Consider the following 11,316-nt stretch of genomic DNA (forward strand, 5'->3'; position numbering starts at 1 on the left):
TAATACTTAAAGTTTTATAGAAAGAACCCTAAAGATTTGTAGAACACATTTCTTGTATTAACATTCACAAATATTAGCCATGCTTCTTAAAAGAACTCTCTCTGACATAAATTTTTAAATACCAATTATAACAAATCTGCATCTCTAAATCAAAGAGGCAGTTAAAGTCAAATGGCCCAATTACAGGCTTATTTTAAAAAATGAATGAGTAAGAAAAGCCTTTTAGCTTCTCACGATGCTATTGTTCTTTTTGCAGGATGTCAGGAAGACACTCAGTCTTACTTTGATGAGGCTTGCATTGTCTTCTCTTCCTATCAAATTTCTGGAGGCTTTTCATTTGCTAGGAAAAAATTAGGAAGCTCCAGGGAAGTGAGAAGTAACAGGGAAGGAGTTTTAAAGAATTTATAGATGGAGAAACAGAGATGACTGAGCTGGCTTTTGCGCTCTGAATTCCATTGTGTAGGTTGAGCCTCTCCATCCTCATCATGAGCGCTGGTGATGATTAATGATGGATTGCAGGCTTGCACATGCATTCTGATATGATTAAGGGAAAGAACAATTCTAAAGAGAGCAATGTGATTTTTCTTGGTTGTTGTACTGATTTCTTGCTACTTTAATTGACCATCCACTTAAAAATGCCATCAGATATTATAAAAAACAGAAGCAATTCCTGTGAATTGATGGGATCACCATACACATCTTACAAATATGTGCTATTTTTAATTATAATCATAGCTTGCATTTTTATATGGTTCATTATAGGGTTTTTTTGAGATTGCTGCATTTGTAAATTGTGAATTATAAAACTTTTCTTTTTCTCTCTGTAGTCATGGCTGTCCTGGAATGTGCTCTGTATTCCAGGCTGACCTCAAACTCAGAGATCAATCTGCTTCTACCTCCCGAGTGCAGAGATTAAAGGCATGCACCACCACTAGTTGGTTTGACTCAAAAATTTAATACGTAGTTTCAAAATACTTTTTATTCCAAAACCTTTTCTAAGGATAAATTTACATAAAAATAGGGGTACATGTTGTCACATTTCCTAAATATGTAACTGAACATTTTCTGTCCTGGAGATGCTCAGTCCCAATTTCCTGGTAACCATTTTCCGAATTATCACATAAAGGCTTACATTACTTATAAATTCTTAGCTGATAGCTCAGGCTTATTACTAGTTAACTCTTACACTTAAATTAATCCATACTTCTTATCAATGTTTTTCCACGTGGCTTGGTACCTTTTCTCAGTACAGCATCCTCATCTTGTTTCCCTGCATTTGCCAGAGGCTCTCTGACCCCACCCTTCCTCTTCCCAGAATTTTCCTTGTCTGGCTCTCATGCTCAATCTCTTACTGCCCAGCCATCGACCAATCAGCTTTTATTTAGCAATGAGCATAGTACACAGCAAAAGTACATAATGTATCTCCATTTACGTAGTTAATCAATTGATTTAGTGGTAGACTACCTTATTTGACACACATTCTCCACATTCTTTGTAGGCTACAGGAATATAGAGGGAATGTGAGCATTTACAAATTCATTGAAGAGAAACATGGGGGTGGAGAATGGTTTCTGTGTGGACGTTATGGAGGAAGAGGCTTTAACTCCTTTCGGTTCTTTTCTCAATTATACTCCATCCATTTCCAGTCTCAGCTACCTCTCAGGATGGTTATATGGCAGCTAGATGAGTCCAGTCCAGTTAATATTTTTATGGCTATTTAATTACTCTTGGGTAAACCTGCTACTCTACTGTAATCATCTTAATGCCAGATTTCATTCTTAAAATTTTATTTTACTACCTTTTTTTTTTTGCTCTTGATTTTTCTATCTTCTCATCACACTTTAGACCAAAGTTTCCCTCAACTGTGTGAATAATTTCTCAAATGTTTTTGGAGGCTGGAGAGATGGCCCTGTCAAGAGCATTTGCTGCTGTTGCAGAGAACTCGAGTTCAGTTCCTCGCACCCACGTGACAGGTAACTCCAGATTCAGGGGTTCTGATGCTCTCTTTTGACTTCTATTTGCAACAGGCATGTACATGGTGCATATACATTTTTATTCATGAATAAAAATCATAACGGAAAGTCAAAATGCTTTCTGGGTATAACAGGAATTTCTCTTTCCTACACTCTCACCCCTTCCTTCTGTTTTCATCACTTCCTCCTCCTTTCTCTCTCTTCCTCCTTCCTCTCCCTCTCCTCTGCCTCGTACTAAGGATAGGGATGAACACATCATACCCTCTCTACAGACACTATTCTCCTTAGTGTTAACTCCAGCCCTGGCATTTTCCTTAGTGATCTCCTATTCCCCATGTCTCATTCCTTATGTCCCAAGTTCCCTATCTTTCTTTCCCTTAGTTTATTCTCTTGTGTGGGAGATTACCTCCTCTAGTAACCCTGATTATTTGTTTTATTGTTATTTTAAATTTTCATTTGTGTATTCTTTGTACACGGTACCATGCTTTCATACAAGTATGTGTTGTATGCACAGCATATTCCCCCATACCTCCCTTTTCTCTCCCTTTCACCCTTCCTACTAATACCTGTGCTAATACCCACCCTATTAATACCCCATTTGATTCCCAAGACATTTTCATGCCTAGTCACATGTCTTGTTTACATACCTGATTTTTTTTATATCTATAGAACCTCTAGGAACTATAAATGAGAGAAAACATGATTATCTTCAGTTACACTCATTTATATACAAGTGACATCATTCTTCATGGCTAAAGTAGTCCATTGTGGCTATATACTTGATTTTTAATAGTTAATACATGGCTATATACTTGATTTTCTTTATTCATTTCTCTTTTGTTGAACCTATAGGTTGGGTCTACAACTTAGATATTGTAAATAGGACCGGAGTAAACATCGATGCCCATGTATTTATGTAATAGATTCACCTGGAGTCCTTTGGGTAAACAGGAGTGGTATAGCTGGGTCATATGGTAGATCTCTTTTCAGTTGTTTTAGAATATCCACACTGTTTTACATAGTGGTTAAACTAGTTTACATACCCACCAGCAGTGTATAAAGTTTCATTTTTGTCTATGTCCTTGCCAGTTTATGCTTTTATTTTTATTTTTCTTTATGAATGGCATTCTGACTACAGTAAGATGGACTCTCAATGTGAATGTATGTTTACTTAATGGGTAGTGTGGTTAATTTTTTTATATGTGTATTGACCTGTCTGTTTATTTTACTTCCCATTTTTCAATTGGATTATTTAATTTTTCTTACTTAATTTTGGGTTCTTTTTTATTCTAAATATTAATTCTCTGTCATATGTATAGTTATAAAGATTTTCTCCCAGTCTCAGTTGTTTCTTTGCTCTGTGGAAGCTATTTCATTTCATACATTCCCATTTGGGAATAGTTGACAATGGTGTTGAGCAACTGAAGTTTTATTTGGAAAGTACTTGCTTATGCCCATGTCTTCAAATGTTTACCCTACTTTTTTTTTTTTTAAAAAAAAATAGTTTCAGAGTCTCGAGTCTTATATTAAGGTCTTTGATCCATCTGGAGTTGAATTTTGTGTTTCATTCTTCTACATGTGGACTCTTGGTGTAGGAGTTCCTTCTGTTTGTGTGTTGCTTTTCATTGGTTGATGAATAAAGAAACTGCGTTGGCCCTGATAGGGCAGAACTTATGTAGGTAGAGAAGACAGAACTGAATTCTGGGAGGAAGAAAGCAGAGTCAGAGAGAAGCCATGGATCCTCCACCTCAGACAGATGCTGGTTAGAATCTTGCTGATAACCCACAGCCATGTGGCGATACACAGATTAATAGAGACAGGTTAAATCACGATGTGAGAGTTATCCAATAAAAGGCTAGATATAATGGGCCAGACAGTGATTTAATTAATACAGTTTCTGTGTGGCTATTTCAGGTGTAAGCTAGCTGGGCATCTGGGATGAACAAGCAGCCTCTCCTTGTAACAGACTCTAGTTTTCCCTACATCATTTATTGAACAAAGTAGCCTCTTTTTAGTGCCTACTTTTGTCATTTTTTTCTGACATAAATCAGGTGGTTCAGCTGTGCAGGCCTGTATTTGGGTTCTCATTCTATTCTGCTGATCCATATACCTTTTTGGTTCCAGTGCCATGCTATGTTGCTTAATATGGCTCTGCAGTGAAACTGGAAATTGAGTACGGTGATACTTTCAAATTATTCTTTATGCTATGGATAGCTTTAGGCGTCTGGGTCTTTTGTGCTTCCATATAAACTTTAAGATTGTTTGTTCTCTTTCTGTAAAAAAATGCCTGTGTTACTTTTCTCTTTCTGTGATTAAATACCATGATTACAAGCAATTTAAGAAAGAAAGAGTTTATTTTGACTTACAGTTCCAGAGGAGTCCATAAAGTTGGGGGAAGCAGAAGCAGGTGGCCTTAGCAAAAGGCTTGGTGATCACATTCTTATGCACAGGAAACAGAAAAAGCAAGCCTGAGGTAGGGCAAAGTTATAATTTTTTTTCTAGTTGAAGAAAATTTTTTTCATACAGTATATCCTAATCATGGTTTCCCCTTCCCCATCTCCTTCCAGATTTTCCCCACCTCCCTATCCATCCAATTCCACATCTTCATTATCTTTCTCTTTAGGGAACAAAAAGGCAAATAAAACAAATAACCAACCAAACAAACAAACAAACTAGAATTTAAAAAGATAATAGAAATTAAAACAAAGAAAAATCACCAGAAACACCCCCCACACCAAAATTCATTAAAAACATAAAGCTGGAAACTGTAACATACAAGCAAAGACCAGAGAGATACATAAACAGAGAAGCAAAAAACCAAAAACCTTGCCTTCCATCATCAGAAGCAGGAAAGAGAGCTGACTCGTCCTCTTATCAGTGTGGCACTTGGGAAAGTGGGCCCTGCAATTCTTGAGTACAGGACAGCAGAGCTGACCTCATTGACCCTGTTGTCAGGGGTGCAGGTGAGAATGTGTGCTTGGGAGATCTGACCCAGCATTTCATCTGCCATACCATGGCATGGATGAGGGAAAGATCTTCCTGCCCCTGCCCATCACTGCCTGTGTCAAGTGGGAAAGCTGGTTCTGAGGTCAAGATAGTGGTCAAGAAGTCTTTGCCCCCAGGAGACTGGCCCTGAGTTTTGCCTGGGCCACACAGGAGAGCTGGTCCTGATGGTATAGATGTGTGGGTGAGCCAGCCCTGAGGGTGTGAAAGCAAGAGAACCTCCTGTGCCCATTGCTCCTTGCTGCATAGGGAGAACTAGCCGGAGCAGTGCTGGAGAGCTCAGCCTGGTGGGGAGGATGGGGGAGATCTGGCTTGACCAAGCCTGCAAACCAGGGCTATGAGTTGGTCCACCCCAATACCCTCTCCATCTATCATCTATCAGAGTACATTAAGGGACCACTCTTGCAGATCCAGAGCTACAGGATCTCCGTGACACAAGGTAACAATAGGATACCCAAGGGGAGTCTCGGTAAGGGCCCAGTATTGATAGTAAAGCAGAAATCAGAGGCCTTGAACCAGGTCAATGACGCATTGCAATAAATACTTGAAAGTACAGGTAGATGAACTAAAGGGTATGCCCTGTGACTCACCGTGTTACACTACAGTATTCATGGCAAGATTTTTCTTTCTCCTTTCTTTTCTCTTAAGTTTTATTTTATTTTATTTTTTTTGGGGGGGGGAGTTACAAGGGCAGACGGCAATTACAAAGGAACAGGGAGATGAGTGGGATCGAGGTGCATGGTGTGAAATGCACAAAGAATAAATCAAAAGTTTTTTTAAAAAAAGCCTAAAGAGAGCAGTATGAAACAAAATCATCTACAAAACAGCATTGTTTGTTTTGTGCTGTTTATCTACTACTTGGTGTGGAGTGCAGTTTGTACACTCAGTGATATTCTACCAGAGAAAACTACCTTCTCCTTTCAAGCAGTAGTCAGTTGGAAATAGCTTTTTGGTTAGAGATGGGGCATGTGTCTACTTTCCCACATAGGTTGAGACACCACCTATCCTGAACCTGTGCAAACCCTGTGCCTGCTGCCACAGTCTCTGTGAGTTCTTATGTGCATCAGTCCTTCTGTCTAGAAGGTCTTGTTTCCTTGGGGTCCTCCATTCCTTCTGGTTCTTTCAATCTTTCTGCCTCTTCCTTTGAATTGCTCCCGAGGGGAGGAATTTGATGAAGACATCCCATTTAAGACTGAGTGTTCTAAATCCCCTCTCTCTTCACTTTGTTCAAATGTGAGGATCTGTGTTAGTTCCTGTATACTGCAACAGGAAGAGTCTCTGATGATGACTGAACAAGACACCGATCTATTGGTGTAAGAGAACACCACTAGGAGTCATTTTATTGCTATGCTCCTTTAGCAGGACTATAGTGTTTGGTTTTCACCTAGGCCCATGTCCTATCTAGTCTCAGGTTCTTTGCCACCTGAGCAATTTCTTTCTTTCTTTCTTTTTTTTTTTTTGGCCATACCAATTTCTGATATTTTATTTTCATTTTTTAATTAAAAATCTCCACCTACTCCACTCCTCCCATTTTCCTCCCCCTCCCCTCTCTCCCTCCCCTTCTCTCTCCAATCTTAAGAGCAGTCAGGGTTCCCTGCCCTGTGGAAAGTCTAAGGCCCTCCCCCCTCCATCCAGGTCTAGGAAGGTGAGCATCCAAACAGACTAGGTTCCCACAAAGTCAGTCCATGAAGTAGAATCAAAACCCAGTGCCATTGTCCTTGGCTTCTCAGACAGCCCTCATTGACAGCCACATTCAGAGAGTTCGGTTTGATCATGTGCTCATTCAGTCCCATACCAGCTGGCCTTGGGGAGCTCCCATTAGATCAGCCCTGCTGTCTCAGTGGGTGGGCACACCCCTCGTGGTCCTGACTTCCTTGTTCATGTTCTCCCTCCTTCGGCTCTTCATTTGGACCTTGGGAGCTCAGTCCAGTGTACCTGAGCAATTTCTATCTCATGGAGTGAACTTTAAAGCTCATCAGAAAGTGGTTGGTTACTTATACAACATTTGTGCCACTATTGACCAGGGTATCATGTAAGCAAGCCACCATTATAAACTTTAAGTTTCATAAACTCTTAAAGTCCACATCCAGTGACAAACTTCCTCCATCCAGGCTCTATCACCCTGAAGTTCTATAACTTCCTCAAAAAAGCTCCACTAACTATTCAAATACACAAGCCTACAGGGGAAATTTCTCACTGAAGACAGCACAATGTCATTGAAATGTTGAGGGAGGTTGCATTGAACCTATGGATGGCTTTTAATAACATAGCCATTTTTATAATATTAATTCTTCCGATTTAGAAGCATGGAAGGTATTTCTGTCTCTTAGTATTGTGGTGGATTGAATGGATATGAAACTATAGGCTTATATACTTGAATTTGGTGCCAGTTGGTAGAACCTCTTGGGAAGGATTAAGAGGTATGGCCTTGTCGGAAGAAATGTGTCAGTAGGGGTGGGCTTTGAGGTTTTGAAAGCCCACACCAGGCCAAGTCTTTCTCTTTCTGCCTCCCGCCTGTGGATCAGGATGTAAACTTTCAGTTGCTGCTCTATCTCAATGTATACCTGCCACCCTTCTCTCTTTTGTGAGGATCATGGATTAATCTTCTGAGACTATAAGCAAGTGCCTAAATGGTTCATCCTACAAGCTGCCTTGGTTAGTATGTCTCCTCACTGCCATAGAACAGTAACTAACGTAGCGTCTTCCTTGATTTCTTTTTAGGTGTTTTAAATTTTTCATTGCTCTGGCCTCTTATTTCCTTGGCTAATTTTATTATATACTGTTTTACATTATGAAGGGGACAGTTGTGAATGAAATTGTTTCACTAATTTTTTTTTTCCCTCAGAATGTTGGTTATGGCAGATGGGAAGGCCACTGATTTTTGGATGTTTATTTAGTATCTTGCCACTTTGCAGAATATATTTATTATCAAAGAGTTTCCTGGTGAACTTGTTAATGTATGTTATATATAGAATCATATCATCTGTAAATAAGGATGCCTTGACTCCTTTTATTGTTTGTATCCCTTTTATTTCTTTTCTTATCTTTGTGTTTCAAATAAGTCTTCAAATACTATGCTGAATAGGAGTGAAAAAAGTAGATACCCTTGGTTTTTTTTTTTAATTTTAGGGTAATTTGAGTTTTTCATCAATTAATGCTGACCATAGTTTTGCCTTTATTATGTTGAGATGTTTTTCTTCTATTCCTAATTTCTTTGGGACTTTTACAATGAAAGGGTGTTTGATTTTTGTCGAGGCCTTCTCTTCATCTGTTGAGATCATCATGAGATTTCTGTCCTGAAATGATAGTTTATATTTATTGAATTGCATATGTTAAATCATCCCTATGATTTTTAAATGAAGTTGTGTTAATCCTAGTGAGTGATCTTTTTGATGTGTTCTTGAATTTAGTTTGCAAGTGTTTTATTGGCCATCTATGTAACCAGGCTCTCATGAGATTAATTTATCCTTCTCTTTCTTTGTTTCTTTTGTTGTGTTTCTTTCTTTATCTGGTTTTGGGTATCAAGGTGATACTGGCTTTATGAAAAGAATTTGATAGCATCCTTTTCTTGTTATTTTTATGAATTAGTTCAGGAACACTGGTTTTAAAACCTCTTTAAAGCTCTGATAGAATTCATCTATGAATCATCTTGGCCTGATTTTTTTCCCCCCAAACTGGGAGATTCTTAAAAGTTTTTATTTTAAAATATTTTTTCATTATTATTTTTAATTATGTGTATGTGCATGTAGGTAGGTATAAGTAGATATAGGTGCTTGTAGAGACCAGAAATGTCAGATTCCCTTGGAGTTAGAGTTACAGGCATTTGTGAGCTGTGCTTCCTGGGTGCTGGTTACCAAACACATGCCCTTTGGGAGAGTAGTAAGCACTCTTAACCAATTCAATTGGGAGATTTATTTTTCTTCCAGGTTTTAGTTTTTATTTTGTATTTATGAGTATTTTGCCTGCATTTATGTCTATGCATGTAACACCTGAGAAGGCCAGAAAAGGGCATTGGATATGCTAGGACTGGAATTACAGTTATGAGCTACCATATGGGTGCTGAGAATCAAACCTGAGGCCTCTGGAAGGGCAACCAGTCTCTTAACTCCTGAGACATCTCTCCACTTTTCCCTCCAGTCAGGAGACTTTTTTTTTTTTTAAAGTAAATTTTATTAAATTATAAAAGTTTCCATTTCCGCCCCTCCTCCCAACACCTTCCCACTCCCCCCACTCCCCCTCCTCCTCTCTCTCCATCCCCCAGGGCAGTCAGGGTTTCCTGCCCTGTGGGAAGTCCAAGCCCCTCCCCCCTCCCTCCAGGTCCAGGAAGGCGAGCATCCAAACAGACTGGATCCCCAAAATCCAGCATATGCAGAGAAAACAGGTCCCAGTATCATAGTCAATGGCTTTTCAGAAAGACTCCGGGCCAGCCACATTCAGAGAATCCGGCCAAATTCCGAGAATCTGGTTAGATCACGTCCTCGTTCAGTCCCAGTCGAACTGGCCTTGGTAAACTCTCATTAGATCCGTTCCCTTGTATCAGTGGGTGATAGCATTCCTCGCAGTACTGATTTCGTTTTTCATGTTCTTCCTCCTTCTGCTCCTCATCTGGACCTCGGGGGGCTCAGTCCGGTGCTCCAACGTGGGTCTCCGACTGTATCGCCGTCCTTCGCCAGATGAAGACTCTATGGTGATAAGCAAAATATACATCAGTATGGTTATGGGCCACGGCCGATTCAGGCACCCTCTCCTCTGTCCAGAGAACAATCTGGGGGATCTCTCCTTGGACCTGGGATCCCATATATAATCAAGAGGAGACTTTTTTTTTTAAAGTCACAACTTTATTTATTTATTTTTGGTCATGGAGAAGCAGTGAAAGTAGAACATACACAAAGAAAGAAAGGTAAAAAGCCCTGAGACATAAAGCAGACAAAGAGAAGCAGATTAGAACAAGAGCTTAGGTAAGACTGAGCATTCATAAGTAAAACAAGTCTCTGTGTCATGATTTGGTAGCTTGTTGGTGGCCCAAAAGAAAAAGCCTGGTGCAAAACTCTATATTGTTGTATGTGGGCATTTTAGATGGGCATTTTATGTCAGTGCACTGTGTATACTCCTGGTGCACTCTGAGGCCAGAATAAGGCATTCAATCCTTTGGAACTGAAGTTACAGATGGTTGTGAGCTGCCCTTTGGTTGCTTGGAATTGAATTCTGTCTCTTTGGAAGAGTATCCAATGCTCTTAATCTCTGAGCCATCTCTCTAGTTCTGGAATACAAATTTTAAAGGTATGTCTTAATGATTTCCTACATTTTATTGGTATCTGTTTTAAAGCTTCCTTTTCCATCACTAATATTATTAATTTGGTTCTTGTTTCTATTACTTTGGCTAAGGGTTTGTTGATCTTGTTGATCTTTTCAAAGAACCACCTCGTCTGTTTCATTGATTTACTTTATTGTTTTTTGTTCATTTCTCTTTAATTGATTTCTACCTTGATCTTAATTAATCATTTCTATATTCTGATTTGGGATTTGGTTTTAAGTTTTTCCCCCAAATTTCTAGGTATATAATTAAATTATTTATTTGAGATCCCTGTAATCTTTTTTTAATATCTGCACTTGGAGCTGTAGACTTCCCTTAGGGCTCCTTTTGTTGGATTCCATAGTTTAGGATATGGTGTTTGTTTTCACTTTATTTCTATTCTGCACATTTTCCATTGCCTTCTTGCCTTCTTGACTTCTCCAATGATGAACTCATCACTCGGTAGTCTGCTATTCAGTCCTCATGTGCTTATGCATGAGCTTTAGTGTCCCTTGTTAAGAATTTGATTCTCCACCCCTCCAATCACACCGCATTGTGGTCAGATAGCATACAAGAAATTATTTCAGTTTTTCCTATGTTTGTGATGATGTAGTTTGCATCCTATGATATGATGTATTATAGAACAAGTTCAATGGACTGCTGAGAAATGTATGTGGTGCAGAGTTTAGATGCAATGTACAGCAGATGTCTGTTAGAGCCATACAGTCTATGATGTTATATAACAACCATATAACCTATGATGTTATGTAACTCAGATGTTTCTCTGTTTATTTTTTTGTTGAGATGACTTGTCTATTAGTGAATGTGGGTACTGAAGTCACCTAATATTGTTATGTTTGGATTAGTCTGTGCCTTGTTTTTTTTACATCTAATAATATCTGTTTTATGGAATTGGAGACATTCACATTCATGTGGATATGTTTAAAATTGAAATGTCTTCTTGATAAATCATTCAATTAATCAGTATAAAGTGACCTTTATGTCTTCTGATTGATTTTGGTTTGATATCTGCTTTGTCAGATATTA

Source organism: Myodes glareolus, chromosome 21 (genome assembly GCF_982192425.1).
Source record: "Myodes glareolus chromosome 21, mMyoGla1.1, whole genome shotgun sequence".
In the NCBI taxonomy this organism is placed as follows: Eukaryota; Metazoa; Chordata; class Mammalia; order Rodentia; family Cricetidae; genus Myodes; species Myodes glareolus.